Source organism: Hibiscus syriacus, unplaced genomic scaffold (assembly GCF_006381635.1).
Source record: "Hibiscus syriacus cultivar Baekdansim isolate YM2019G1 unplaced genomic scaffold, ASM638163v2 tig00110548_pilon, whole genome shotgun sequence".
Classification (NCBI taxonomy): domain Eukaryota; kingdom Viridiplantae; phylum Streptophyta; class Magnoliopsida; order Malvales; family Malvaceae; genus Hibiscus; species Hibiscus syriacus.
Genome location: NW_024062775.1, coordinates 1,068,753 through 1,096,510, shown reverse-complemented (window position 1 = coordinate 1,096,510; position 27,758 = coordinate 1,068,753). Strand labels below are relative to the sequence as shown.

General features: G+C 36.1%; 1 non-coding gene and 2 pseudogenes across 1 annotated transcript; 2 read left to right on the top strand and 1 right to left on the bottom strand.

Moving 5' to 3' along the window:
- The first annotated feature begins 2,812 nt into the window (after positions 1-2,812).
- Positions 2,813-11,091, top strand: LOC120130569 (annotated as a pseudogene).
- An 815-nt stretch (positions 11,092-11,906) lies between these two features.
- LOC120130977 lies at positions 11,907-26,366 on the bottom strand (annotated as a pseudogene).
- LOC120131096 lies at positions 22,026-22,136 on the top strand. The gene has a single exon (XR_005516890.1). It is a non-coding gene; the product is annotated as a small nucleolar RNA snoR100 (small nucleolar RNA).
- Positions 26,367-27,758: the final 1,392 nt, after the last annotated feature.

Sequence of the window (27,758 nt, the reverse complement as noted above, 5' to 3'; positions counted from 1 at the left end):
TAGTTTTGATCACTTACGAATTTTTGGTTGTCCTGCTGATGTGCATGTACCTGCTGATGAGAGATCCAAACTTGATGCAAAATTGAAGGAGTGCATTTTTCTAGGTTACAAGAAAGGTGTCAAAGGATTCAAGTTCTGGGATCCAGTTGCGAAGAAAATTGTGATCAGTAGAGATGTTGGTTTTGATGAACAGTCCATGTTGCAGCAGAAAAAAGACACGAAAGTGGTGGATTTCGAGCAGTTTCCAATTGAGAAACCAAAAACTTCTCAATCGACTTCTGGTGGTTTCGCTACGGATGATTTGTAGGATTATAGTCTCGCCAGAGACAAGGTAAGACGGACGAATATATAGCCCCCGAACAGATTGGGTTTTGAAGACTTGGTCTCTTTTGCACTTACTGTTAGTAGTTATGATCCAGTTACTTTTCATGATATCGTTACTAGTCAGGAAAACGACAAGTGGATGGCTGCCATGGTTGAGGAGATGGAGTCTTTGAATCACAATCGTACATGGAAGTTGGTTCGCCTTCCTGAGGGTAAGAAGCCGATTGGTTGTAAATGGGTGTATAAGAAGAAACCAGTAGTAACAGAAAAAGAGGGGGAGAAGTTCAAGGCTCGTTTGGTAGCAAAGGGTTTTTTCACAGCAGAAAGGAGTTGATTAAGATGATTTTTTTCTCCTGTGGTCAGGCACACATCAATCCGAGCAGTACTTGCATTGGTGGCTAGTTGGGATTTACATTTAGAGCATATGGATGTTAAAACTGCTTTTTTGCATGGTGATTTAGAGGAGCATATCTACATGCGACAGCCTGAAGGTTTCACTCAACCTGGAAACGAGCATTTAGTTTGCAGATTGAAGAAATCTTTATACGGGTTGAAACAGTCTCCGCGACAATGGTATAAACGGTTTGAATCCTATATGATCAAGATTAGCTATAACCGATTTGAGTATGATTGTTGTGTATATGTTAAGAGCCTTGATGATGGTTCTTTTATTTTTCTGTTACTGTATGTTGATGATATATTAATTGTTGTGAAGAACATGGACGATGTTATCGGTTTGAAAACTTTATTGTGTCAAGAATTTGATATGAAAGATTTAGGTGTTGTAAAGAAAATTCTTGGAATGGAAATTTGCAGGGACAAAGACTCAAGGAAACTGTGGCTATTTCAACGGGGTTATGTTGAGAAAATGCTAGAAAGGTTTGCGACGAGCAGCGCAAAACCATTGAGCACTCCATTGGTGAATCACTTTAAACTCTCATCAAAACAGTGCCCTAAGACAGATAAGGAAGCTGAAGATATGGCAAAGGTTCTGTATTCTAATGGTGTTGGTTGCTTGATGTATGCAATGGTATGTACTCGTCCTGATTTAGCTCATGTTGTTAGTCAAGTTTGTAAGTACATGTCTAAACCTGGTAAGCAACATTGGGAAGCAGTCAAGTGGATCTTTCGATACTTATAGGGTATTGTAGGACATGGAATTATTTTTGGTAGTCAGCAGGATAATCCTTTGATTGTAGGATATGTGGATTCAGACTATGCATGTGACTTGGATAATAGAAGATCTACGACAGAGTATGTGTTTACTCTTGGTGGAGGGCCTATTTATTGGAAGTCTATTAATCAATCTATTGTGACACTATCTATAACTGAAGCTGAATACATAGCAGCGGCTGAAGCTGCAAAAGAAGCTTTATGGCTGACTGGTTTAGTGAAGGAGTTGGGTGTTCAACAAGGTGGAGTTAAGTTTCTTTGTGACAATCAAAGTGCTATTCACTTGGCTAAGAATCAGGTATATCGTGCTAGAACTAAACATATTGATGTAAGGTTCCACAAGATCAGAGAGTTGGTTGCATCTGGAGAGGTTTTGTTTCAGAAGGTACATACTGATGAGAATGCCGCTGATATGTTCACCAAGCCAGTTACGACAAACAAGTTCAAGCATTGCTTGGACTTGTTGAATGTTTCGAGTTGTTAAAGAAGTAAGGTAACCCAACCCACATTGAAGTTTCCAAGAGGCAGGATATTCGCCAAGGTGGAGATTTGTTAGGTATGACTCATAAATATACCATGTTTTTTTATTATAAATAGAGATGTAACCTAAACCTATGAGACATTGAGTAAAACTTCTAGCGCCGTCTAGGCACCAAGGACATAAGCACATTGCCGAACCTCGTTAAAATTCTTGTGTTCTTTCGTTTTCTTTACCCGATTCTTCAACATTTCTCTATGATGTATTCTTTTTGTTTGTACGAAGAATTATTAGAGGTGATTATGAAAACATTGATCAATGACGATTCATCCTTTTAATTTGATGAAGAATTATTAGATAATTATAATGGTGGAAGTAATAGTTGAGGCTCCACTTTATGCCTTGATAGAGAAGAATTGAGGGAAGAGATAAAGAGAGATTATTGATTCTTTAAAAGCTAGAAACATAAAATTAAATAAAAAAATTACAATTTTTATAATAGTAAATTAATTTATTTTATGAAAGTACGTTAATTTTATTTATTTTTTAATATGAGATTGTTAATAAAAAAATTAAAAACAGTTGCTCATTTTGTTGCTAAAAATTTGAAGTAAACAAAGAGAGCGATGAAATGGTGTTTCAGTTACAGTGAATGACATTTTAATAAGGGAAACAAAGAGAAATGCTCTTTTTGCTGCATGTGCTTTGTAAGTGTGTGTCTCCTACTTCATTCTTCCTTTCAGTCTCTTGTCATAAGTTACTTGTTTCTTTATGGCATGGATTTCATTTGATAATTTTTCTGGTTTCAGATTCAAAACAAAACCAAATTAGAAAAAGAAGAGAAAAATGACGAGCAGGAACATAGGGAAGTTGACATCAATAGATGCGCAACTAAGGCTGTTGGCACCTGCTAAAGTCTTGGAAGATGACAAGCTGGTGGAGTACGATGCTTTGCTGTTGGATCGTGTCCTCGAAATTCTTCAGGATTTGCATGGGGGAGAGATCAGAGAAACAGTAATTAACCACTCTTTTATTCATGATTCATTCCATTTTTTACATTAATCTTGATGTCAATCTCGATATTGATGGCAGGTTCAAGAATGCTATGAGCTTTCGGCCGAGTACGAAGGGAAACATGACCCCAAAATATTGGATGATCTTGGCAAAGTCATTACATATTTGGACCCAAGCGATTCGATTATCATAGCAAAATCGTTCTCCCACATGCTTAACTTGGCGAATCTGGCAGAGGAGGTTCAGATCGCACATCGGAGGAGGATCAAGTTGAAGAAGGGTGACTTTACCGATGAAAGTTCGACGACAACCGAATCCGACATTGAAAAGACCCTGAAGAGGCTTGTGGGAAATTGAACAAGTCCCCTCAAGAAGTTTTTGATGCTTTCAAGAATCAGAATGTGGATTTGGTCTTCACCGCGCATCCTACTCAGTCTGTTCGAAGATCTTTACTTCAGAAGCATGGAAGGTTTTTCTTTCGGTTTCGTAGGAATCATTTTGCTTTTTGTTAGCAGTCAGAGCATTTTAATGATCATGTTTGTTTTGAACTTTCAGGATCCGTAACTGTTTGACTCAATAGTATACTAAAGACATTACACCTGACTATAAGCAGGAACTGAATGAGGCCATACAAAGAGAGGTATGAATATGTGAATGCTGGTTATTTCAACAAAAGCTGTAAATTTAGCAATAGCTTGTCCAACAAGTAACCATAGACCTTATACTATTTTTTCTTCATATAGATTCAAGCTGCCTTCCGAATGGATGAGATCTGAAAAAATCCTCCCACCCCACAGGTTTAGATGAGAGCAGGAATGAGCTATTTCCATGAAACCATCTGGAAAAGTGTACAACAGTTTTTACGTTGTATCGACACAGCTTTGAAGAACATAGGGATATACGAACGTGTTCCCTACAATTGCCCCCTTATTCAATTCTCTTCATGGATGGGAGGAGATCATGAAGGTATGTTGTTTTCCGCCTACACCATTTAATCGTAAGACCTGTAAGTGTAAGATGTTCATTCAATGCGGTGTGCAGGGAATCCCAGGGTAACCCTTGAAGTTACAAGAGATGTATGCTTATTGGCTAGAATGATGGCTGCTAACTTGTACTTCTCCCAAATAAAGGATCTTATGTTTGAAGTATTAAAGAGAACTTTTTTCTCATTCCCTCTGGTTGGAGTGTTTTAGTTCATGAGTTATCACGGTTTTGATTGATTCTTCTTGTTTGTTCTATTTTCAGTTATCAATGTGGCGATGTTCGGACGAACTCCGTGCTCGTGCAGATGAACTTTTTAGGACTTCAAAAAAAGATGCAAAGCATTACATATGTTCTAAGATTGATCTTTAAGATTTGTTTTAAAAATGATTCCTGAAGAATGTGTCGCCTTGATATGGTTGATAGGATTACTATTATGAAATGTTTTACGCACACAGAATTTTGGAAACAGATCCCTCCGAATGAGCTCTATCGTGTTATTCTCAGTGATTTGAGGGACAAGCTATACAACACACGTGAACATCCTCATAGCCTACTAGCTGATGGGTGGTCGGAAATTTCTGAAGAAGCAACTTGCACCAATGTGGAGCATCTCTTCTTTTAAAAATCATTCAAAACAACATTTCCATTTTATCCTGTAGAACGTAGAATTATGTTCTTTCTGAATATAGAATGGTTCGTTCTTGCATTCTGTAGTTTCTGGAGCCTCTTGAGCTCTATCATTGATCACTCTGCACTTGTGGCGATCGACCAATAGCTGATGGAAGCCTTTTTGATTTGTTAAGGCAACTTTCTACCTTTGGGCTTTCATTCGTAAGACTTGATATCCGATAAGAATCTAACAGGCATACTGATATCCTCGACACCATCACCAAGCACCTAGATATCGAATCTTATAAAGAATGACCTGAGAAACGGCGACAGGAGTGGCTCTTATATGAACTCAGAGGCAAACGCCCTATATTCGGCCCTGACCTTCCCAAAACGGAAGAAGTCGCTGAGGTGCTGAACACATTGTTAGGAAATAAACCGAGTATGAGTAATTTCCCTATAACCAGATCAGTGAGAATGTAAAATAAAAGCGGAAAAATAATACCCGAAATTGATAACGAAGTTCAACTAATTATGCATACGTCTCCGGACTACTGCAGATCTTTTACTAATAGAGAAACTTTACAGGTGTTTACAAAACATTCACTACTCACAAGAAAACTCTCTAGTATTGTGAGAAAGAAATGATTTGGGATGACTTTGAAGCTAAATGGGCTAGGGTATTTATAGTTGAAGCTTAGAGACTAATTTTGTAATTAACCCTATTTCTATTTCAATAAACAATTGGGGCATCGAATTCGGTACCCACCTTTTTTGAAATGTGCATTTGCGGTGCTTCCTTTGCTGAAAAACCAAGCCCTCAAGCCTCTTTTGTTGACTTTCCAACAATCTCTCACTTTAAGACTGATTTTAATATGTCTCCACCTCAATCAATACATCAACATTTAAGGTCTTGTTACTCTAGCATGCCAACTGAAGCTGAACACAACTTCAATTTGTCCGTAGTCACCGTCTTTGTTAACATGTCTGCCGGATTTTGAGCTCTACTAATCTTTTCAAGTTTCAAAATCCCATCTTCCAGAAGAGACCAGATAAAATGATATCACAATTGTATGTGCTTCGCCCTAGAATGAAAAGACAGATTCTTTGCTAGATGGATAGCACTTTGACTGTCGCAATACAAGACATTGTTTTCTTGTTTCTTGCCTAACTCTTCCAAGAAACTTTGGAGCCAAACCATCTCCTTGTTGGCTTCCGTAACAATGACATATTCTGCTTCAGTTGTGGATAGAGCAACTATCTTCTGTAGTTTAGAAACCCAACTTATTGCAGTACCTCCTAGAGTATAGACATACCCTGTAGTGCTCATTCTGATGTCAACATTTCTAGCTAAGTCAACATCTACATAGCCTGTCAGTATCGTATATTCACCTTTGAAACAATGTGCTTTGTTTGTGGTACCCCGCAGATATCTGAGGATCCATTTAACTGCTTCCCAGTGTACCTTGCCTGGATTATTCATGTATCTGCTAACAGCTCCCACTGCATGAGTAATATCTGGTCTAGTACAAACCATAGCATACATCAGACTTCCAATTGCTGAGGCATACGACACCTTCACCATGTGTGCACGTTCTTCCTCCGTCTTTGGTGACTGTTCATTGGAGAGTCTAAAGTGAACACTTAAAGGTGTACTTACTGGTTTAGCATCTTGCTTGTTGAACCTGGAGAGTACTTTGTTGATGTACTCAGCCTGTGATAACATCAAAGTCCCCGACTTTGTCTCTCTTGATCCTCATCCCAAGAATCTTCTTTGCAACACTCAGATCCTTCATAGCAAACTGCTTCAACAATTTTTGCTTCAAGTTTATAATCTCTTGCATGTCTGAACCTTCTTTTTACTGAAACCCTTTGACAACCAATCTCGTTTTGTAACGTTTGCTCCCATCGTGCTCTTCTTTGATCCTGTAAATCCACTTGTTGTGGAGAGTTTTCTTGTCTGGTGGTAATTCAACTAATTCTCATGCCTAATTTGACATAAGCGAGTCCATCTCATCTTTCATGGAAGACTCCCACTTGACTGAATCCTCCACCTGTATTGCTTCATCATAGCACTTTGGTTCAACATTGTCAGTCAACAACAAGTAGTGCAAAGAAGGCGAATAACGTTGGGTTGGTTTAGGAATTCTGAAAGAGCGTCTCAGTTCTGGTGTGCGTGGTTCTTATTGAACTGCTTCAGGATTGATCTGAACATCATTTCTAGAAATCTCGTCAAACTCAGCAAATTCCTTTGTTTCAGCTTTGGTATTGGAGCTACTTGATTCTATGGTTGCCCTGTCTTTATATATCACATTCTCATTGAAAATAACATCTCTGCTTCTGATGATCTTCCGATTTTCATGGTCCCAAAATCGGTAATCGAACTTATTACCGTCATAACCAATAAAGGCACATTTGTTGGCCTTAGCATCAAGTTTACTTCTTTCATCAGAGTCTGTGTACATAAGAAATACAACCAAACACTCTTAAGTGTGAAAACTTTATTTCTTTCTTGCTCCAAACTTCCTCTGATATTCTGCCATCCAAAGGAACTGAGGGCCCACGGTTGATCAGGTAAGTTGCAGTGTTGATAACTTCAACCTATAGAAATTTGGGCAATCCGACATGTATCCTCATGCTTCTGGCACATTCATTCAGAGTTTTGTTCATATGTTCTGCTACGCCATTCTGCTGCGGTGTCATGGGAACTGTTGTCTCCGTCTTGATCCCATTGTTTGCGCAGAAATCTCTGAATCTACTGTTTCTGTATTCTCCTCCATTGTCAGACCTCAACCGTTTGATTTTCAAACCAGTCTCATTTTCCACCATGGCCTTCCATTTTCTAAATGTATCAAAGACTTCTGATTTATTCTTCAAAAAATAAACTCACACCTTCCTTGTTGAATCATCGATGAAGGTGACATAATATAATAAGCCTGCAAGAGATGGAACTGGAGATGGTCCCCATACATCAGTATGATCCAACTCTAACTTTTATGCCTTGGGTGTCTTGCCAATCTTTGCAAAATTGACTTTCTTTTGTTTGACAAAGATGCAATCTTCACATAGTCCGACATCTACATTCTTTAGATCTAACAGCTTCCCTTTTGACAAAAGTATCTTCATCTATTTCTCGCTCATATGGTCAAGCCTTTGGTGTCATAGGTTTGATTTTCCATCAGCATCTGCTACTGTAATGATATTCTCTAAATTCGAGGTTACATAAAAAGTATCAGTCTTCTTACCACGAGCAATGACGAGTGCTCCTTTGGTAATTTTCCATTTATAGCCTGAAAAGGTTGTACTATAACATTCTCCATCAAGCTGTCCTACAGAAATTAAATTTCTTTTGAGGCCAGAAATATGACTCACTCCTTTCAGCGTCTAGGTGGTCTGGTTTGGCAGCTTTAATTGGATGTCTCATTTTTCGATGATCTTCAATGTTTCATCATCAGCTAAATGAACCTTCCCAAAATCTCCACTGACATAGTTCTCCACGATTTCTCGGTATGAGGTGGAGTAAAAAGATGCCCATAAATCTAAGATCCATGATTCAATCGGACTATTGACGCTTAAAATCATGTCATCACTTGTCTCCTGTCACGTTGGCAGATTCCTGTGCGCCGGTATTTTTCTTCGGTGCTCGGCAATCTTTTTTAAAGTGACCCTTCTTGCCGCAATTATAACAGGTAAAATCTTTCTTTCCCGTTCTTGATTTCCCTCTTTTAGATTTGGATCTGCCACGATTTGAATTTCTTTCTGAAGTTCTCCCTGTGGACTACGTGTGTAAGGCTGAGGAGGTTGATGCTTCACCCGATTCTCTCCGTCGAATTTCTTCGCTCAGTATCAGATCCCGAACATCGTCGAATTTCAATTTACTATTTTTTGACGAGCTGCTAACTGCTGTAACAATAACATTCTAACTGTCTGGTAGAGATAATAAGATAATTAAAGCTCGAACTTCATCATCGAATTCAATTTCCACGGAACTCAACTGGGTTGTAATTGTGTTGAGCCACTAATGCCCCTTCCGCCATCTATAAATTGAATAATGCCTCATCAAATGAACTTTGTTTGAGGCTGATGGCTTCTCATACATACTGGAGAGAGCCGCCATAAGACCCTCTGTGATCTTTTCCTTTGCTATGTTGAAAGCAACATTTCGAGACAACGTTAATCGGATAATTCCGAGGGCTTGTCTGTCGAGAAGAGCCCAATCTTCATTCTTCATGCCCTCTGGTTACTTTCCTGAGAGATGTTGATATAGATTTTTCTGGTATAAAAAATCTTCAATCTGCATCTTCCAAAAGCCAAAGTCCGCACCATCGAACTTTTCAATTTGCACATTCCCTTTGTCTGCAGCCATCGCTCCCACTCGAATATGGCTTCGTTTGGATCGTTTCTGATAATTCTTGCGAACTACCATGTATTAGAACATTTCTGTCGACAAATTCGTATCGCCGACAAAATTTTTACTATTTATGTGAATAGTAATGAATAGTAACATCGTAAAAATATTGACAAAATTCACAATCAAAAGCTCTGATACCAGTTAGGAAATAAATCGAGTACGAGTAATTTCCCTATAACCAGATTAGTGAGAATGCAAATTAAAAGAGAAAAAATAATACCCGAAATTGATAACGGGGTTCAACCAATTATGCCTACGTCTCCGGACTGCTGCAGATCTTTTACTAAGAGAGAAAATTTACAGGTGTTTACAAAACACTCACTACTCACAAGAAAGCTCTATAGTATTGGGAGAAAGAAATGATTTGGGATGATTTTGAAGCTAAATGGGCTAGGGTATTTATAGTTGAAGCTTATGGACTAATCTTATAATTAACCCTATTTTTATTTCAATAAATAATTGGGGCACCGAATTTGGTGTCCACCCTTTTTGAAATGTGCAATTGCGGTTCTTCCTTTGCTGAAAAACCAAGCCCCAAGCCTCTTTTGTTGACTTTCCAACACACATTCCATATCATTTCAGAACTACCGCCAGACAACTTTGGTGCCTACATAATCTCAATGGTAACGACCCCATCTGATGTGCTAGCTGTCAATCTTTTACAACGTGAATGCCATGTGAAGCACCCATTACGGGTGGTTCCGTTGTTTGAAAAACTTGATGATCTCGATGCTTCTCCGACCGCAGTGGCTCGTTTCTTCTCTATAGATTGGTAAAAAGACCACATTAGTGGAAAACAAGAAGTAATGTTAGGTTACTCGGATTTTGGAAAGGATGTCAACCGTCTCAACAGCTTGGAAGCTATACAAGGCTCAAGAGGAACTCATAAAGGTGGCAAAGCAGTATGGGATTAAGCTTACAATGTTTCATGGCCGATGAGGGACAGTTGGACGAGGAGGAGGACCCACCCATCTTGCTATATTGTCTCAACCGCCAGACACGATTAATGGATCGTTTCGTGTAACAGTTGAAGGTGAAATTATTGAGCAATCATTTGGAGAGGAGCACTTGTGCTTTAGGACACTTCAGCGTTTTACCGCTGCTACGCTTGGGCACGGAATGCATCCCCCCGTGTCACCAAAACCATAATGGTGTGCACTCATGGATGAAATGGCGATCATTACAACAAAGGAATATCGTTCCATAGTCTTTCAGGAGCCTCAATTAATTGAATACTTCTGCCTGGTAAGTCTTTCACCATTATTAAATGCTACAAACTTCGGAGAAAGATTTATTTACATCTATTAACATATGGAGCTGGCTGAGAAAACTGAATGTTAATTAACTGGTTGTGGGTGACACCAGAACTGGAGTATGGTCGGATGAATATCGGCAGTCGTCCATCAAAACGAAAGCCAAGTGGAGGCATCGAATCACTCCGTGCAATCCCGTGGATTTTTGCATGGACTCAAACGAGATTCCATTTGCCAGTGTGGCTTGGCTTTGGGGCTGCTTTTATACATGTCCTTGACAAGGATAAAAAGAATCTCCAAATTCTTCAAGACATGTACAACCAATGGCTTTTCTTTAGGGTCACAATGGACTTAATCGAAATGGTGTTTTCCAAAGGAGATCCTAAGATCGTTGCCTTATACGACAAGCTGCTAGTAACGTAGGATCTTTGGTCATTAGGGCAGAAATTGAGAACAAACTATGAAGAGAGCAGAAGTCTTATTCTCCAGGTAATAGCAACATGGCTTATTTTCTTGATAGGCTAAACCAAAACCGACTTTCTTCCATTGCATTGTAGGTTGCTGGACAAAAAGATCTTAAAGGAGACTCATACCTGAAGCAACGACTCCGTCTTCGCGATGCTTACATCATTACCCTTAATGTGTGCCAAACATACACATTGAAGAGGATCCGAGACCCGGATTATCACTGCAAGGTCAGACCTCACTTATCCAATGAGACGCCAAGCAAACTCGCTGCAGAACTTGTGAATCTTAACCCGAAAATCGAGTATGCTCCTGGTCTTGAAGACACCCTTATTTTGACCATGAAAGGTATTGATACTGGTATGCAGAACACTGGTTGAAAATCCATTGTTACTTTCTTATCTTCTCATGCATTATTTTCACTATTTGATTATCTGAAATGTATTGCCTTTCAAGGGCTGAATTTCTGCATCCAATAAATCCTTGATTATTATTTCTGGTTTAATCATGTAGACTTCTATTTTCTTTTATGAATTTTCTATTAACGAAAAAACTACATTATGTAAATCCATTACAACAGAAAGCTACAGTATTCTATCCCAAACATACCAAACCTTTTTACCAATGTTCCATCTATAGGTACCCTTGATCACTGTCACTTTTCTTGTTTGCTAAGGCACTTCCAATACACAATAAAGTTGCATTCAATTTCATCACATTCAAGTGCCCGTGTGTTGAAAATTTTATGAAAAACATTACGTGAAGGGCGGTTCTAGATCTCCTTGACGACGGTGAGGGACAGAGGGAGTGACGATGACCTTCGTGTCTGAATGTGCTCCCAAGTTTGATAAATGGGAGATCTAGATAATACAATCTATGTGAACGGAACTGTCATATTGTTTATAATGGTAAAATTAGGAGTCTATCTATCTTTCTTCACATATATTACAATAATATTGGCTTGGATCAGAAAGGTTGTGATAAGTTAGAGTCAGATCATGCTTGTCGTACAGCAGTCCAACGCATTTAAAATCCAGAACGTACCCACAAGGTTCACACCGATATGCGTCGTTTTGAGGTACTAGAGATATATGAACAAGAAGAAATCACAAATGAATGGAAAAGAACAGCATTTTACAGAAATTGTACAAGAATAAGCATTATAGTCTTCTTCAAAGCATTTTCCAGTGAACAATGATAAAGATTACTAAGAGTGATACTTCAACCGTTTTTTTAATATAAGACCTTTGTTTTTCCCCAACAAAAGTAACTGCATCATTTATAGCTTGACAGAAAGTTGCAATCTTGTGTGTGAAGAATCCCACCAACATTGGGATCTATTGTAACTACATGTATCCATATTCTGGAACAAGGATCCTACACCCAACACAACACATCCATTGTCAACATGTTTTTACCTCGTTAGGCAAACCACAGAACAGATGTTACAACATCTTGCAAATTAAAGAAAGTCAAAAGCAGTAATGCCAACAAAGTTAACTTTACATTAGAATATTTCATTATTGAATGGGATTCTTAACCCCAGAGTTTCAAGTTCCATAGTACATCGAAACTCCATAAACAACAAATTTATACAAAATAGAGCAACGACTAATTACATAATACAGAGAAATTATTAAGATGGTAGGGAAGTTAGGGTTTGATCGTGGTGATTTGGGGGAAATTTCGAAGAGATGATTGGGAGGCAGAAGTAGAAATTGGGGGAAGAATCGAATGAAATTAGGGATTGAAAAGGGGGTTAGGGATTGATGTTATATCTGAAAAAGTAGGAATCGAAGAAAGATTAGCGGTGCGACTGAGGTATATGAGGGGTGTTAATGGGTTTATTATAATAACCCAATTTTAATTATTCTTGGGCTTATAAGTTGGGCTTGAGTCTGTTAAGAGAGTTTTAGGAGAGAAGTGGGAATGATGAGTCAGCATGGGGTGGTTATTTTGTTAGAGATGTTGTTTTGACAGCTGGTACTGTATATATATAATTTGTACCGATCCTTTAAAGATTTATCTGATGAATGAAGCACATTTTCTGTATCTAAATCTCTCTATTTTTGAAATCCCTAAAATTCTTCTATATTCTCATCCTAAATCATAATAATTGGTAATCAGAGCTGAGTTTTAGTGATCCAAAATCAATTTTCACACTGAGAAAGACAAGAAAAATGAAAAAAGCTAGAATCACAGAAGTAACAGAACAATCAGCAGTAGAGGTTAAGGAGGAGACTTTATCTTCTTGGTGGGCTGGGCAGAAAGCAGAGCTGGAAGGGAGGATACAAACATTAGAAGAAGGAATGGCTGAGAACAGAGGGTATTTGCAGAGGATCATACAGTTGGTCAATCAAGCAGCTGAGGAAAAAGATTCACCTCAGTTAGTGAAGAATCAAACAACAGCAGCTGAGAAACAGGACAAAAATGGAGGTACACAGCCATGTTTGATTACGGTTCTTAGTGATCATGAGAAGTATACTTTTCAACCTAATGAACCAGGGATATTAACTTCTAAACATGTGGGGTTTACTGATCATCAAACTGTTAATCCAAAGTTGCAAGAAAATTGGATGGGTAGTTATAGTGAGATTAAGGGGGGAGGAGATGAACATGTAGACACTAGAAACTATTTTAAAAATTCTTTTGGGAACACGAGTTCTGTTCTACCTAGACCAAAATTGGAGCTACCAATGTTTGATGGTAATAATCCTAGGGGTTGGATTAGGAAATGTCATTTTTTTAATTTGTTTGGAATATCAGAGGAGCAGAAACTGGAAATAGCTGCTATGTATTTAGTATGGAATGCTGAAACCTGGATTGATGGTTACATTATGCAGAAGTATAGAGTGACATGGCATGAATTTGAGGTTGACTTGTGTCACAGATTTTGTGATAGAAATTATTCTGATATTATTGAAGAATTCAATAAATTGATGCATAAGGGTAGTGTGAAGGAGTATTAATAAAAGTTTGAGGAATTAAGGCCTTATTTGTTGCAACATAACATGCATTTGAGGGAAAATTATTTTGTTTTCAGTTTTATTAGTGGCCTCAAGGAGGAATTAAAACATAAAGTGAAAGTGTTGGAGCCTAAGAATTTATCTAAAGCTTATAGGCAAGCTAAATTATATGAGTTTGCTAATGAGATTGACGTGAAGAAGTACAAATCTCCTAGTAATTTTTTTCTTACACTTCTTCACATAGTCAACAGAACAGTGGCAGTAAGAATTTCTTGCCTAAGTCAATTTCTCCTAATACTAATACAAAACAAAATCTGCTGGAATTTAGAAGAGCTAACAATTTGTGTTTTAAATGTGGGGATAAATTTGCTCCTGGGCATCAGTGCAAAGTCAGACAGCTAAACTGTATGGAGGAAAAGGAACCTACTGACTCAGCTGAACAAGAATTAATAGAAGGAGAGGCTGGAGAGGTGGAAGATCAAGCTAAAGAGGCCTTGGAAATTTCTATCAATGCTATTACAGGGAATGTGAGACATACTGCCTTGAGGATCCAAGGTTTTATCAGAGGAAAACCTATTAATGTGCTAATTGATAGTGGCAACACCCATAGTTTTGTAACTCCTAAATGGGCCAAGGAAGGGGTTGAATTAGTACATACCCAACCATTAGTCATCACAGTAGCTAATGGTGAGAAGTTGTTCACTACTGCTAGGAGTAATAAGGTGAGCTGAAAGATGCAAGGTTATGATTTTCAGCATGACTTTAGAGTCTTAGCTTTGGGAGGTAGTGATATGGTTTTAGGGGTGGATTGGATGGAAGAATTCAACCCTATAATGATGAATTTTAAAACTAAAACTATCAGTTTTGAGAAGAATGGAGAAACTGTAGTTATAAAAGGGTCTCAAAAGTTGCCATTAATAAGATCTATCACAAGTGAGAAATTACAGAAGTTAGCAGAAAAAGACATTGAATTGATTGAGGAGATTTATTTGTTAAGTGTTGAAGTAGAAGACAGTGAAATTCCTTTACCATTACAAGACCTACTAGAAGAGTTTAAAGAAGTTTTTGAAAAACCAAGGGGAATGCCTCCTAGTAGGAAACATGATCATGCAATTGTCCTTAAACAGGGAACACAACCAGTAAACCTTAGACCTTATACATTTGCTCATCATCATAAGGCTGAAGTTTAGAAACAGATTGCTGAAATGTTATCTTTTTCTATCATTCAGGTGAGTAAAAGTCCTTTTGCTTTTCCATGTTTACTTATTAAAAAGAAAGATGGAACTTGGAGATTTTGTGTGGATTATAGGAGACTTAATTCTGCTACAGTTAAAAATAAGTTTCCTATTCCTATAGTGAAGGATTTGTTAGATGAATTGAATGGGGCTATTTTCTTTTCAAAAATTGATTTGAGGTCTGGATATTGGTAAATTAGAATCAAGGAGGAAGATATTTACAAGACTGCTTTTAGGACTCATCAAGGACAAAATGAATTTAAAGTAATGTCTTTTGGCCTTACTAATGCTCCAACTACTTTTCAGGTTTTGATGAATGATTTGTTTGGAGCATACTTAAGGAAGTTTGTTCTTGTATTTTTTTGATGATATATTGGTTTACAGTCCTAGCTTGGTAGAGCGTAAGCATCATCTAAGAGTTGTTTTGGAGATGCTGTTGAAAAACAGGTTATATGCAAAAAGGAGTAAGTGCTTCTTTGGACAGTAGCAAGTGGAATATCTAGGGCATTTAATATCAGCTGATGGGGTGGCAACAGATCCTACCAAAATTAAAGCCATGAAACAGTGGCCTTTGCTTAAAAATCTGAAAGCTTTAAGAGGATTTTTGGGTTTAACTGGATACTACAAAAAATTCATCAGAGGATATGGTGAACTGAGTAGGCCTTTAACCAATATGTTGAAAAAGGATAGGTTTTATTGGTCTCAAGAAGCTATAACAACTTTTGAAAAGCTAAAGGAAATTATGTGTAATGCTCCAGTTTTGGTTTTGCCTAATTTTGAGCAAATTGTTTTTTTTGGAAACTGATGCTAGTTCCAAAAGGATTGGAGTTGTTCTTTCTCAAGCAGGAAGACCTATAGCCTATTTGAGTAAATCTTTGGGTCCTAAGCATGTAGATCTTTCAATCTATGAGAATGAGTATTTGGCCATTTTGATGGCAGTTTCTCATTGGAGGCATTATCTAGAGAGTAGTTCTTTTGGTATTAAAACAGATCATGAGCCCTTAAAACATTTACTTGAACAGAAGTTATTGGGGTTGGATTATATTATTCAATACAGGAATGATAAATCTAACAAAGCTGCAGATGCACTCTCTAGATAACAAATGGATTCTGGTGAATTTGTTCAAATGGGAGTTATTGTTATAACTCCTACTTGGGTACATGATATTGAAAAGAGTTATGAAGAAGATATTATAGCTCAAGAAAAAAATACCTATTCTGGTTATTAATCCAGATCAACTACAAGACTGAAAATTACTGAAAGGAGTCTTGTATTTCAAAAATAGGATTTATGTAGGCAAAAAAGGGGACCTTAGACAGAATATAATTGTGGCTTTGCATGATTCACCACAAGGAGGTCACTCAGGTATTCAAGCTACTTATCAAAAAATTAAGTCTTATTTTTTCTAGCCAAGAATGAAAGTTTTAATTCAAGAGCATATACAATAGTGTGATGTGTGTCAGAGGACTAAAACATAACATATTTCTAAGCCAGTCTTGTTACAACCTATTCATGTCCCAAACAATGGTTGGGAAGTGATTACAATGGACTTCATTGAAGGTTTTTCATCCTCAACAAAGTATAATTGCATTTTGGTGGTGATTGATAAATTCACTAAGTATGCTCATTTTATGTCATTATCTCATCCCTATACAGTATTGGAAGTTGCTAGAGTTTATCTTGATCAGGTTTATAAGTTATATGGTCCTCCTAAAGTGACTATTTCTGATAGGGATAAGTCTTTCACTAGTCTATTTTGGTAGGAATTAATGAAGCAGTTGGGTTTTACTACATTATTTAGTATTGCCTATCATCCTGAGACATATGGCCAGACAGAGAGATTGAATCAATGTTTAGAACATTATTTGAGGTGTATGTGTTTCTTAAAACCTGAGACTTGGTCTAAATGGTTACCTATGGCAGAGTGGTGGTACAATACTAATTACCACTCTGCTCTACATATGACACCATTTGAAGCTTTATATGGATATAAAGCTCCTAATGTGACATGGACAACAAACTCTAGAGTGGAGACAGTGCAGGATGTCATGCAACATAGGGAATAGTTGAATTCATTAGTAAGAGAGCAACTACTTAAAGCTACTAATAGAATGAAGCAGATGAGTGATAAACATATAACATATAGGGAGTTTCAAATTGGCGATGAAGTTTACCTGAAACTCCAGGCATACAGACAAGCATCACTGGCCTTGAGAAGAAATTTGAAGTTAGATGCCCGTTATTTTGGACCTTACAAAATTCAAAACATAATTGGTCAGGTTGCTTATAAATTAGAACTGCCTGCAAATTCAAAAATACATCCAGTCTTCCACGTGAGTTTACTTAAGAAGAAAGTAAGGAAAAAGGGACTTATCTCGATCGATCCTCCTGAGGTAGCGTCGGATGGACAACTGAAGATTTACCCAGCCCTTGTTTTGGATCAACGAGTGATTACAAGGCAGAATCGAGCAGTCATTCAGTTGCTCATTCAGTGGACGAATATGGGACCAACAGAAGCAACTTGGGTGGATTATACGGTATTGCGACAATAATTTCCTCAATTCGATCATTGGGGACAAGAATATTCTAGAGGAGGGGGTATTGTTATGATGGTAGAGAAGTTAGGGTTTGATCATGGTGATTTGGGGGAAATTTCGAAAAGAGGATTGGGAGGCAGCAGCAGAAATTGGGGAAAATCAAATGAAATTAGGGATTGAAAAGAAGGTTAGGGATTGATGTTATATCTGAAGAATTGGGAATCGAAGGAAGATTAGGGGTGCGGCTGAGGTATATGAGGGGTGTTAATGGGTTTATTATAATAACCTAGTTTTAATTACTGTTGGGCTTATAAGTTGGGCTTGAGTCTGTTAAGAGAGTTTTAAGAGAGAAGTGGGAATGGTGAATCAACATAGGGTGGTTATTTTGTTAGAGATGTTGTTTTGACAGCTGATACTGTAAATATATAATTTGTACCGATCCTTTAAGGCTTTATCTGATGAATGAAGCACATTTTCTGTACCTAAATCTCTCTATTTCTGAAATCCCTAAAATTCTTCTATATTCTCATCCTAAATCATAACAGAAATACTAGAGAGGTAAAGGTATTGTAATGATCAGAAGTAGGTGATGGAATGGCAAACATAGATGTCAAGAACTTCAATAGACTGACTTCAGAAGAGGAGTCTGTTTAAGTTAACACTTAACAGACAAGCAATGCTCAAGAATGCTAGAAGATGTGCTTACCCGTTCCAACGATTATAGATCATGACCAATACGACAAGAACTAAAAGCCTTGGTTGTGTGACTGCCCCCTGCAACCAAAGCTCAAAATGAACTAAAAGGTTAAAATCAAGTCACTTTAGACTAGGAAGAGTTCATATGACAAAAGTGGAAAACTTCCATTACATCAATATTCAGTAATGCTAAATTAGTTTTGACATGCAAACATGGTGACTCTCTTGTTCTGTTTTCCTACCAAACTTTGTCCTTATTCCAAGAACAAATTTATTTCTGAACTTTGATAAAAGGACAATCTGCTTTAGGTAAATTAACAATCAAAATATCTCTAATGAGTATTTCTGCACTCAAAACAATTTCTCCACTTGCATATTGCTACTAACATTTGTCCTCCCTAAGAGAGAATTTTATTTCCAAGATTGGTTTGAAAAAACAATCAACTTTACTTACTTCATAACCCTTTTTGCTCCTTCAAGTGAATCTACACTGCTTCCCAGCATACACATATACGCCAACGAACCAAGCAACCCAACACCAAAGCTGCAGTCAGGAAAATTGATGAACTCTGAATTTAAAATTTTATACTCAACAACATAGTAGAGCTTGAACTAAAAAATTAATATGCCTTTTCCACCTATAAATTATAGTCACAACTAAACAATCTTTATCTTTTCAACAGGGATTGTTAGGTAAAACAAGTTAGCGATGGCATGATTTTGTTGAAATTACGGTCTCTTAACAAACATCTGACAATAATGGTAAGCTAGGACCAATAACTATTAACAAGGAATTGATGTAGATGATCATGCTTAACCCATGACTAAAAACAATATTTCGGAGCTTGAACAATATGATGTCATAGAATGTTAGCAACCAATGGCAACTACATATTAGTTAAAATGTCTAATCATGGCAGGAACACTGCAAGATGATTTGTTAAGAATGTACTGAATAACTAAAACATGTACAAACAGGTACAGACCTAGAAGCAACTTCAGGAGAGTAAGAAACATAAGCTGAGACTAATCCGACGCCGCCAATAACCAAGGTGAGAACTTGCAACTTCTTTTTCAACTGCAGCAGGAATTCCAAAAGTTATAAACAGAAGAGAATTCTTAACAAATCTCTTATGATTGATACAAACAGAGTGAAACCGTAACAAATAAGATGAAATGATCAAAACCAACTACTCAAACAACCTTAAAGTACTGTTCCTCGATTGAGCAGCCAGTAGCTCAGGGTCTCCTTGAGGTCGCCTCAGTTCTCGGAACATCGTCCTGGATAGCAGAACAATCGAAGCATCCTTCCACAAGAAAACGTCAAGAATCAACATAACTAGAGCTCCTATTTCTTAAAGTATAAACTAAAGTCGAATTTAGGCTTCAAAATCTAAAATATGAAATATTGTGTGTTTCTTGACCGCGACACACCACCATCGTTCTGCTAGTCATTTCATTCCGAAAAAGGAAATAAGAAAAAATTTGAGTAATTACAAAGAAAATTCCATTAGAGCAATTAGTTCTGACTGGAAATAAAGAGCTCTTATCTTACTTGAGTTGTAAATTCAACATCCTGTTGTAACACTAACACAGGCTTTGAAGGTGATGTAAGTTCCTTGCTCAAATCGATTTCCAGACTAATTATATTCCCAGAATTTCAATCAGAAACAAAACAATAACACCCGCAGTCAAAATGGAAGAAAGAAATATCCACAGGGAATAAACTGCAGAGCTAAAAGTGACAAACGTGGCAAGGCTCATAACTCGATTCAAGCTTAAGAATCCCGACGGCTCTTCCTGCTTACACCAAACCATAGTAATCCAATTACAAATATATCTATCAAATCATCACATACATACATCTTTTCTAAAGTGACTAAAATGAAACATAAAAAAAGACTAAAAAAACACAAATATTGACAAAAAAAAAACCCCCATGGTGAGGATAAGGCAAATAAACCGATGGAAAGAGAAATGGAGTTTAACAGGGGAGGATTGAAGTGAAGAATCCTCAACAGCATCAGCATTGGGGTCCTGGATTAGCTTCTTCATTCTATCAACGAATTCACTGTTCCAAATGTAGTCATCAGAAGTTAAAGGGTCCTCATTTTCACCACCCCAGTACTTGCGAAGCTTGGAGGTTGTGGGTGATGCACCATAGTCGCTTGGAGCCACACCTGCAGACCATTTGCGTGCCTTCTTCTCAGGCGATATGAGTTTGGTCGGCCTCGGGTCTGGTGTTGGTTGTTCTTGAGAAAAAAATCGCTGTTGGTGAAGTGAGTCTCAATGATATAGAGTTTAGTATGGCCCTTGTTAAACCGAAGTCGAGATCTTGTCCAACGCAGCTGGGAAAATGAAGATTTATATTTCAGTTTCATTATTCCATTTACAAAACAAAGTGTGAAAGGAAACTGAAGGGCAAATATCTAGTTTAGATTTGGTGTCATCGTGTCCATTGACTTTCCACACAACTCATTTGATTTTGTTCAGAACATTTTTTTTGACAAACAATCTCTACACGCCACAATCAGATATTTATTTGTGTTATCTTTTTAAATTAGGAAATTCCTTACTAACTTTTTATATTCAACATCTTTTTATAAATATATCATCAGGTGATTTTCATTTTTGAATTATCAAATGTATTTATAAAATTAAATTATTAAAAGTATTAGTTTTTAATCAATTAGATTTCTCAACAATTTATTAAATAAGATTTTAATTTATTCGATATTATACATTAAAATAGATGCAAAACATAAGGTAGTAATACACATCCTAGGAAAATTATTAAAATCCGATTTCTTTAGAAAAAATGACATTCCTTTTTATTACTACAAACATTAAATAAGTTTTTTTTTTCTATTTACAAATTAAAATAATAACTTCCTGTAATTTTCTTTCAAAATATATAAAATGTCAACAAAGTAATATTAAAAATAATTATTTTAATAACTTTATACAGTTAAGTTTAAAATTTATTGAATTTATAAAAATAATTTATGAAAAGAGACTATATTTTTTTAATTTAAAATAAAATGCATTGTATAATTAAATATATTTTCTAATAAAATATATGAATTTTTAGTTTAATATACTTAAAGATTTAATGTATAGAAAAAACAATCTGTTAAATATTTAAAAAAAAAAGAGATAAATACTCCATTTGTTTTTGAAACATTTTTAAATCTTAATTGGGTAAATTATGTATTTATGCCTAAACCATCAGTTTTTATCTGTTTTAGTGCCTAAACTTTCAATTGTTTTCAAAATCATACCTAATATTTATTTTTGTTTCATTTTAGTACTCACTGTTAAAAACTTAGCACGCTTAGTATCTAACTATCAGTTTTAGTTTGTTTTAGTACCTAAAAGTTCAATTTGTTTCAAGACTAGACGTTAAATTTTAACAGGGGTACTAAAATGAAACAAAACTAAACATTAGATATGATTTTGAAAAAATTAAAAATTTAAATACTGAAATAGATAAAAATTGATAATTTAATTACTGAATGCATAATTTACGCTTAGTTACACACCAGCAGTTGGCCGGAGGCCCAAGCCCCAAAAGGCGGAGTGTTTAGTTAAATGGAGGTAATTATGTAATTTGGTAGATGAGACGGAGGATGTTTCAGTACTTTCATGCCTTAAGGAGTAAAACCCTAGATTGAGGCTTCACTATATATATCTGCCGAGCCTCTCCTTATTCTGCAGCCTAACTCGAGTAAAAGAGAGTCGGCTCGTTTGAATCCTTTTGTTTTTTCTCTCTCCGAGTAATTGCTTCTGTTAGGGTTTAGATTGTTTTGAAAAAGATGATATAATATTAATCAAAGTTTGGTGGGTGGCTGTGTACAATTAAGCCGATGCTCTGGAAAATAATGAAAGTAGCATGGTACTGTGCACAGAGATTGAATCTTTCGATGGGACGACATGTCTGCTCTCTCGGAGCTTGGCTTTGATGAGGGGGCCTGGTTTAGTTCTACATTTATTTCTTCAGTTTCTCACTCTCCAGCCACTGTTTCTCTTTTATTTAATTTTGTTTATAAAAAAACTGGATTAACTATTTTATTTAATTTTGCTTTTTTAAAATCAATCTCTAGTGTAATCTTGTTAGATGATAGTGTTAGATCTGGAACTTGGTGCTCTCTCTATGTTAACACTATTGGATGATATTGTGCTGGAGTTTCAACTAGTCATTAGTGCTTCTGATTTCAAGCACATTTGTTACGAATGAGTTTTCGTGCTTTGTGTAAGCACATGTGCTTCGAATTGTGAGCGTTGCCAGCTAGTTGAGAGCTTATGCAGTCCTAACTCGTTGATCTGGCTCCTGCTCGCTGATTATTTGATTGACGAAGCTGATTCCTGGTTTTTGTATTACACATATTTTATCGCAAGAGTTGTGTAGGTTGTAAGATGCTAGTTTGTTATTTATTTAACTGTTCACCAAAATTGATCGCTGATGTTTTTCATTGACAATAAAATATGTCTATTATACATTTAATTGAATGTTCATTTGTGGATTCTTTATATATTTACAGTGTGTACTTCTGTAAATCACCTTGAAAGGTATGTATCAAATTCTTGTTTTTAATATGACAATTTATCTCATTCGGATAAAATTTTCATTTTTAATTTCGCAAAACAACCTCTCCTTTCTCTGCCGCCTAGTTTTAGTAAAAGAAGCTTTGCTCGGTTGAGTTCTCATGAGTTTTCGCTTTCCTTTAATCTGGAAGTTAGGGTTTACATTGTTGTGGAAGAGATGATGCATTTTTAATCAAACCTTGGCGTGTTGCTGTGTACAATTAAGCCGATGCTCTGGAAACTAATGAAAGTAGCATGGTACTGTGCACAGAAATTGATTTTTTTGATGGGACGACACGTCTGCTCTCTCGAATGATTATTTTTTTAAAATTTTCCTTTTTAAGATCCATCTCCGTCTAAATTCTGTTAGATGTTAGTGTAAGATGTAGGGCTGTGTGCACATTCTATGTTAATACTATTGCATGATCTTGTGCTGCAGTTTCAACTAGTCGTTGGTTCTTTTGATTGCTTGAAATTGTGAGCATTGCTAGTGAGTTGATAGCTTTGGCTGTGGTAGTTCCTCTCATGTTTTGGTCAAATTGAAGCAACCGTTATAAGCTCCTTGACACTTGTTGGTTGCCAATAGCTATTTTGGTTGTAAGATGCTTTTGTTAGTTTTCACTGTTCGCCATTATTGTTTGCTGATGTAATTGAATTATCATTTGTTGATTCTTTATATAATTACTAGTCAATCTATGATTTGTATACAATTTGCCATGGTCTTGTCTTTTAATTACAGTGGTTCATTTCAAAATCGTATTATAGTCGTTGCCTTTCATCCTTTGATGAAATTTGCAATCGTTTATTAGTTAGGTCCAGCAAGCTCTAACAAAAAAAAAAGCAGAATTTTCTTGTATTATTCTTTCATAAATAGTTAAAGAAAGAACCATGAACTATTGTAGAATTATACATACCGGTTGTGAAGTGAAATATTTCTTTTTCCTACCGTAATATGGTAGCTTATTTGATTTATTCACTTTGTTAACAGATAAAGAGTGAAATATTTATCCCTTTGAGATGAGAGAAATCGAGTGAAAAGGAGATAACTGAAACCAATTAAAGATATTAAGGATTAAACTCTCCTGTTCCTTCATAATTTCATCACTTACATAATGTCCTCCTTGTTAAACAAATGTATGAGAACCTTAGAAAATAATGTTTTAACATTTTAATTTCATTGGAGAATCTGCTGCTGCTGACATAATCAAATTGCTTCAGTTTCGAAATAAGCCATAGCAGCAAAAATAAAATACGGGTAACGTCCTTCAAAGCCATAAGTCAACTCATTGCCAATAATCAATGAAGACATCGATTGTAAGAACAGAACATGGCATTATTTATAACTGGTTTTTAGCCTTTAGATTTATTAACATGGGTAGCTAGTAATAGCCGAGAAGAACAAGACATGCTTGAAAATAGACAAAATATTGTGTACTTGTTGAGGTGAAACAGATTGAGTGAGCAACAAAGAAAGATTCTGTATTTTTTGTGCTTACTTGTAGAGATGGATGAATCGAGGGAGATTGGTAGGGGGGTCTTCATCTTAGAAACTTTATTTTTTTATTTATTTTTTATTAATAATATGTTCTTGTCTTCTAAAAGTGTATGGTTGAACCCTAGGCTTCTTGCATACTTGATCCGCGGCTATCTTCCAAAAGACAAAAAAAATGGAAGTTTTATCAGCCAAATAAAATCATCATGAGAAAGAAAAAGTGACTAACAAAATTAAGCTGAAAATGAGGAAGGCAATACTTATGCGAAGTATGGCAACAGCAGTGGACCTTGCGAATTTTATATTTCAAGTCGTTAGGTTTAATTGGGTTGGAATTGGATCCAGTTAACCATAAAATGAAAATTTTCGAATAGTAAGAAAATGGGGAAGGATCAAATTTGTAGTTTCACTTTTTTTAAAAAAAAAAGATGAACGCTTTTATATCCTCTTCATTCTTTCTCATTTTCCATCTCCTTACTCTCCAAGCTCCATAAATCAAAAGTAAGTACTTTGAGCACTGTTTTAAGGATTCAAGCTTTGAGTTTCTTATTTTGCTAGAGAAAGTGGAGTTTTATCATCTAAGCCCTAGAGAAGAGTATTTGGAGGTTAAAGGAGCTTTATTTCGATAATCTAATATCAATGTAGTGTATTTCTAATTCTTTAGAGTGTTAAGGCTTTCATAAATATGGATGAATTTATTATGATTTATGTATTTGAGCATTTTAGGGTTCATACTTGATTTCATGATTGAATAACGTTTTAGATGTAAAGAATGTGTTTTTATGACATTTTAAGCCCCTAAATAACTTCCTAAAGCTTTAACACATGATTAGGAATCAAACTAAAACATTGGGGATGATTTTTGGGTATTTTCTGAGCCTAAGTAAGATATTTCTAGATTTGAGTATCAATATTGGATGAATTGGGACAAAATATAGGGATTTTAGGCAAGGAGTATCGATACTGCTGGGAGAGTATTGATATTGCCCTTACAGTACCGATATTTAGGGTGTACAGTATTGATATTAAGCCTCATTTTCAGCAACAAAAGCCATTTTTTGTACCGATACTCATAGGGGTATCGATACTTAACCTTAGGGTATCAATACTACGAGTAGAGTATCGATACTACTCACTTTGGATGGTTAGTTTCGACCTGATTAAGGCATGTAAGAGTCAGGGATGATCCAAAATGGTATAACTTAGTTCGTAGGAGACATAAAAGGCCAAAGGGGTCTAGAGACACTCATAGGAGTGGGTTACAACTAGAGTAACCATACTGAACGTAATGCGTTAAAGTAACTTTAATCGAACACGTAGCGAATACCTAAGAATGAAAGACTTTTATAGAGGATGTACCAGCGAGCAGTATGACGAAATAATCAGATTATGAAATAGTAGAGTTGTGTACTGCAAGAATATTAGCGGATGGTGAACGTATAATTGTCCTAATTCGAGGCCGAATTGAGGGAAAACATGGTAAGAGAAAATAGAGTATCGCTATCCAATAATGAAACTAAGGCAAGGATTGGGATAACTAGTATCACAACCATTGATCAACAAACATTGTAATCGTCGAAAAATCACGAAATACATAAAGACTTCTTTAGAGACAGAAATAACTAAAACACCCTAAGTGATGAATAACCATAATAGAGCACCTTAATACACTAGTATAAGTAACATACTAATATACCTCCAACATAATCTTCTAGGTAAGAGAACGAGCGAGATAATAACTAGTGAAATAGTGACCTCATTTTAGTGTGTCTAGATATGCTAAAGTGTAGTAAGACTACCTAAGTTGCCCTATTGGGGCATTGCCAGTGCACGAGGCACTTTAGTGGCGAATTAGGGCGCGAGGCCCAAACACTCACGAGAAGTGAATTAGCAATGCCGGTGTTGTGTGGCCATTTTGGACCATTAGATTTGTTTGTATAGTTGCATCAGTCTAGTACAACACATATCCTTAAAGCTTGGCTTGACGACTATGTGAGACTGAGCCAATGCTTTAGTTGAGAGAGAATTGTAACGATTACTATGTGATGACTAGGTTCCCTCCATGATCTACCTGACGAAAATGTGAGGACCATGAGATCGTTCAGTAACTTAGTGGGAATTTCACCGATGCTATGTGATACCATGTTCCCTCAGTTAACTAGTGTCTGATGGCTATGTGAGACCAGATACTAGCAGTGTTGCATTCAGATAATGCACATCAGAGTAAATGTTGCATTCAGATAATGCACAAGAGTGTCAGTGTTGCATTTAGATAATGCGTAGCATTTACAGTCATTAGGGTTAGAGACCCCTTTAGAGGTATACTCATGGAAAGGCCCTTAACAGAGAAACCTTAAGTAGGTAACACTTGATTAAGATCATGCATGTACCACCTCCTGCTTAATACTCTTTCTTTAGCATGCTTATGTTTATGGAACTCATAATGCTTCTCTAGATTACTGATTTTTCTACTAGACTTTGTAAGAGCAACGTTCAAATGTTTTTCGTTCGCAGGTCAGTAGTTAGAGCAGATCGTGGAGCATCGTTGTAGAAGGACTTCCAGCATCTTCTTTAGAGTAATGTATTGTAGCTTTAGTAGGCATATGTATTCATAGGACGTTAATTCATATTTATAACTTAGAGTTTTATTATTTTGGTTTTAAAGTATGTGTCACAGAGTTTCAGTTTGTAAAATATTTTTATAATTGTTAATTATGTCTAATTTGATATCATATTGCATATTTCGAAAATAAAATAAATAGATTTTGAAAATCAGGGATTGTCTCAAGGGCCCAATGTAATACTTTAGGTCTGATGTGAGACTTTCGACTCATTCTGATTTAAGGTGTTACAAGCAGTGATTGTTGGGTTCTTCCAAATCGCTTCTCCAAATTATTTAGAAACGAAAGAGTAACAAATATTAAACTTAAAAAGATAAAAAAAAATCAGAGATATGATAAAACGCTTTCAACTCAAGTACTTAATATAATGCTTCAGTTGATTTTTGTTTATATTTCCAAATCAAGTATATTATATTATGCTTTTTTGGTCCCCATAACTGAAGTTTAAGGTTAGTATCGGTGGATGACACAAAATATTATTTGTCAAGTATGCTGGATTTGAATCCCGTTGCAGTCAATTTTTATTTAGGTAAATTTGTATATAAAGCTCAGTGTTAGTCTTGGGTCTTAGAGATCTCGACTCTAATTAATTAATATATATAATTGTAAATATTTATAAAAATACCACTATTGATTAATTAATATATAAAACATAGTTTGAATGTTAGTGGGAAAATGTGGGGGAATCTAGTGTTGGTGAAAATTTTGAGAAAATCAATGCAAAATATGTGGTTCTGCAAAAATAAACCTTGTTCCTTTTTCACTGTAATAGTGTCCATAGGCAAATGTCTCTTTCATTTCTCTGACTTGAGTACCATTTCTCGGCTCACCTTTTATTATCTTGCAATATAATCATATAATTTCTCTTATATCTGTATATATATCATTGAACAAAACTATTAATACAGCAGAAAT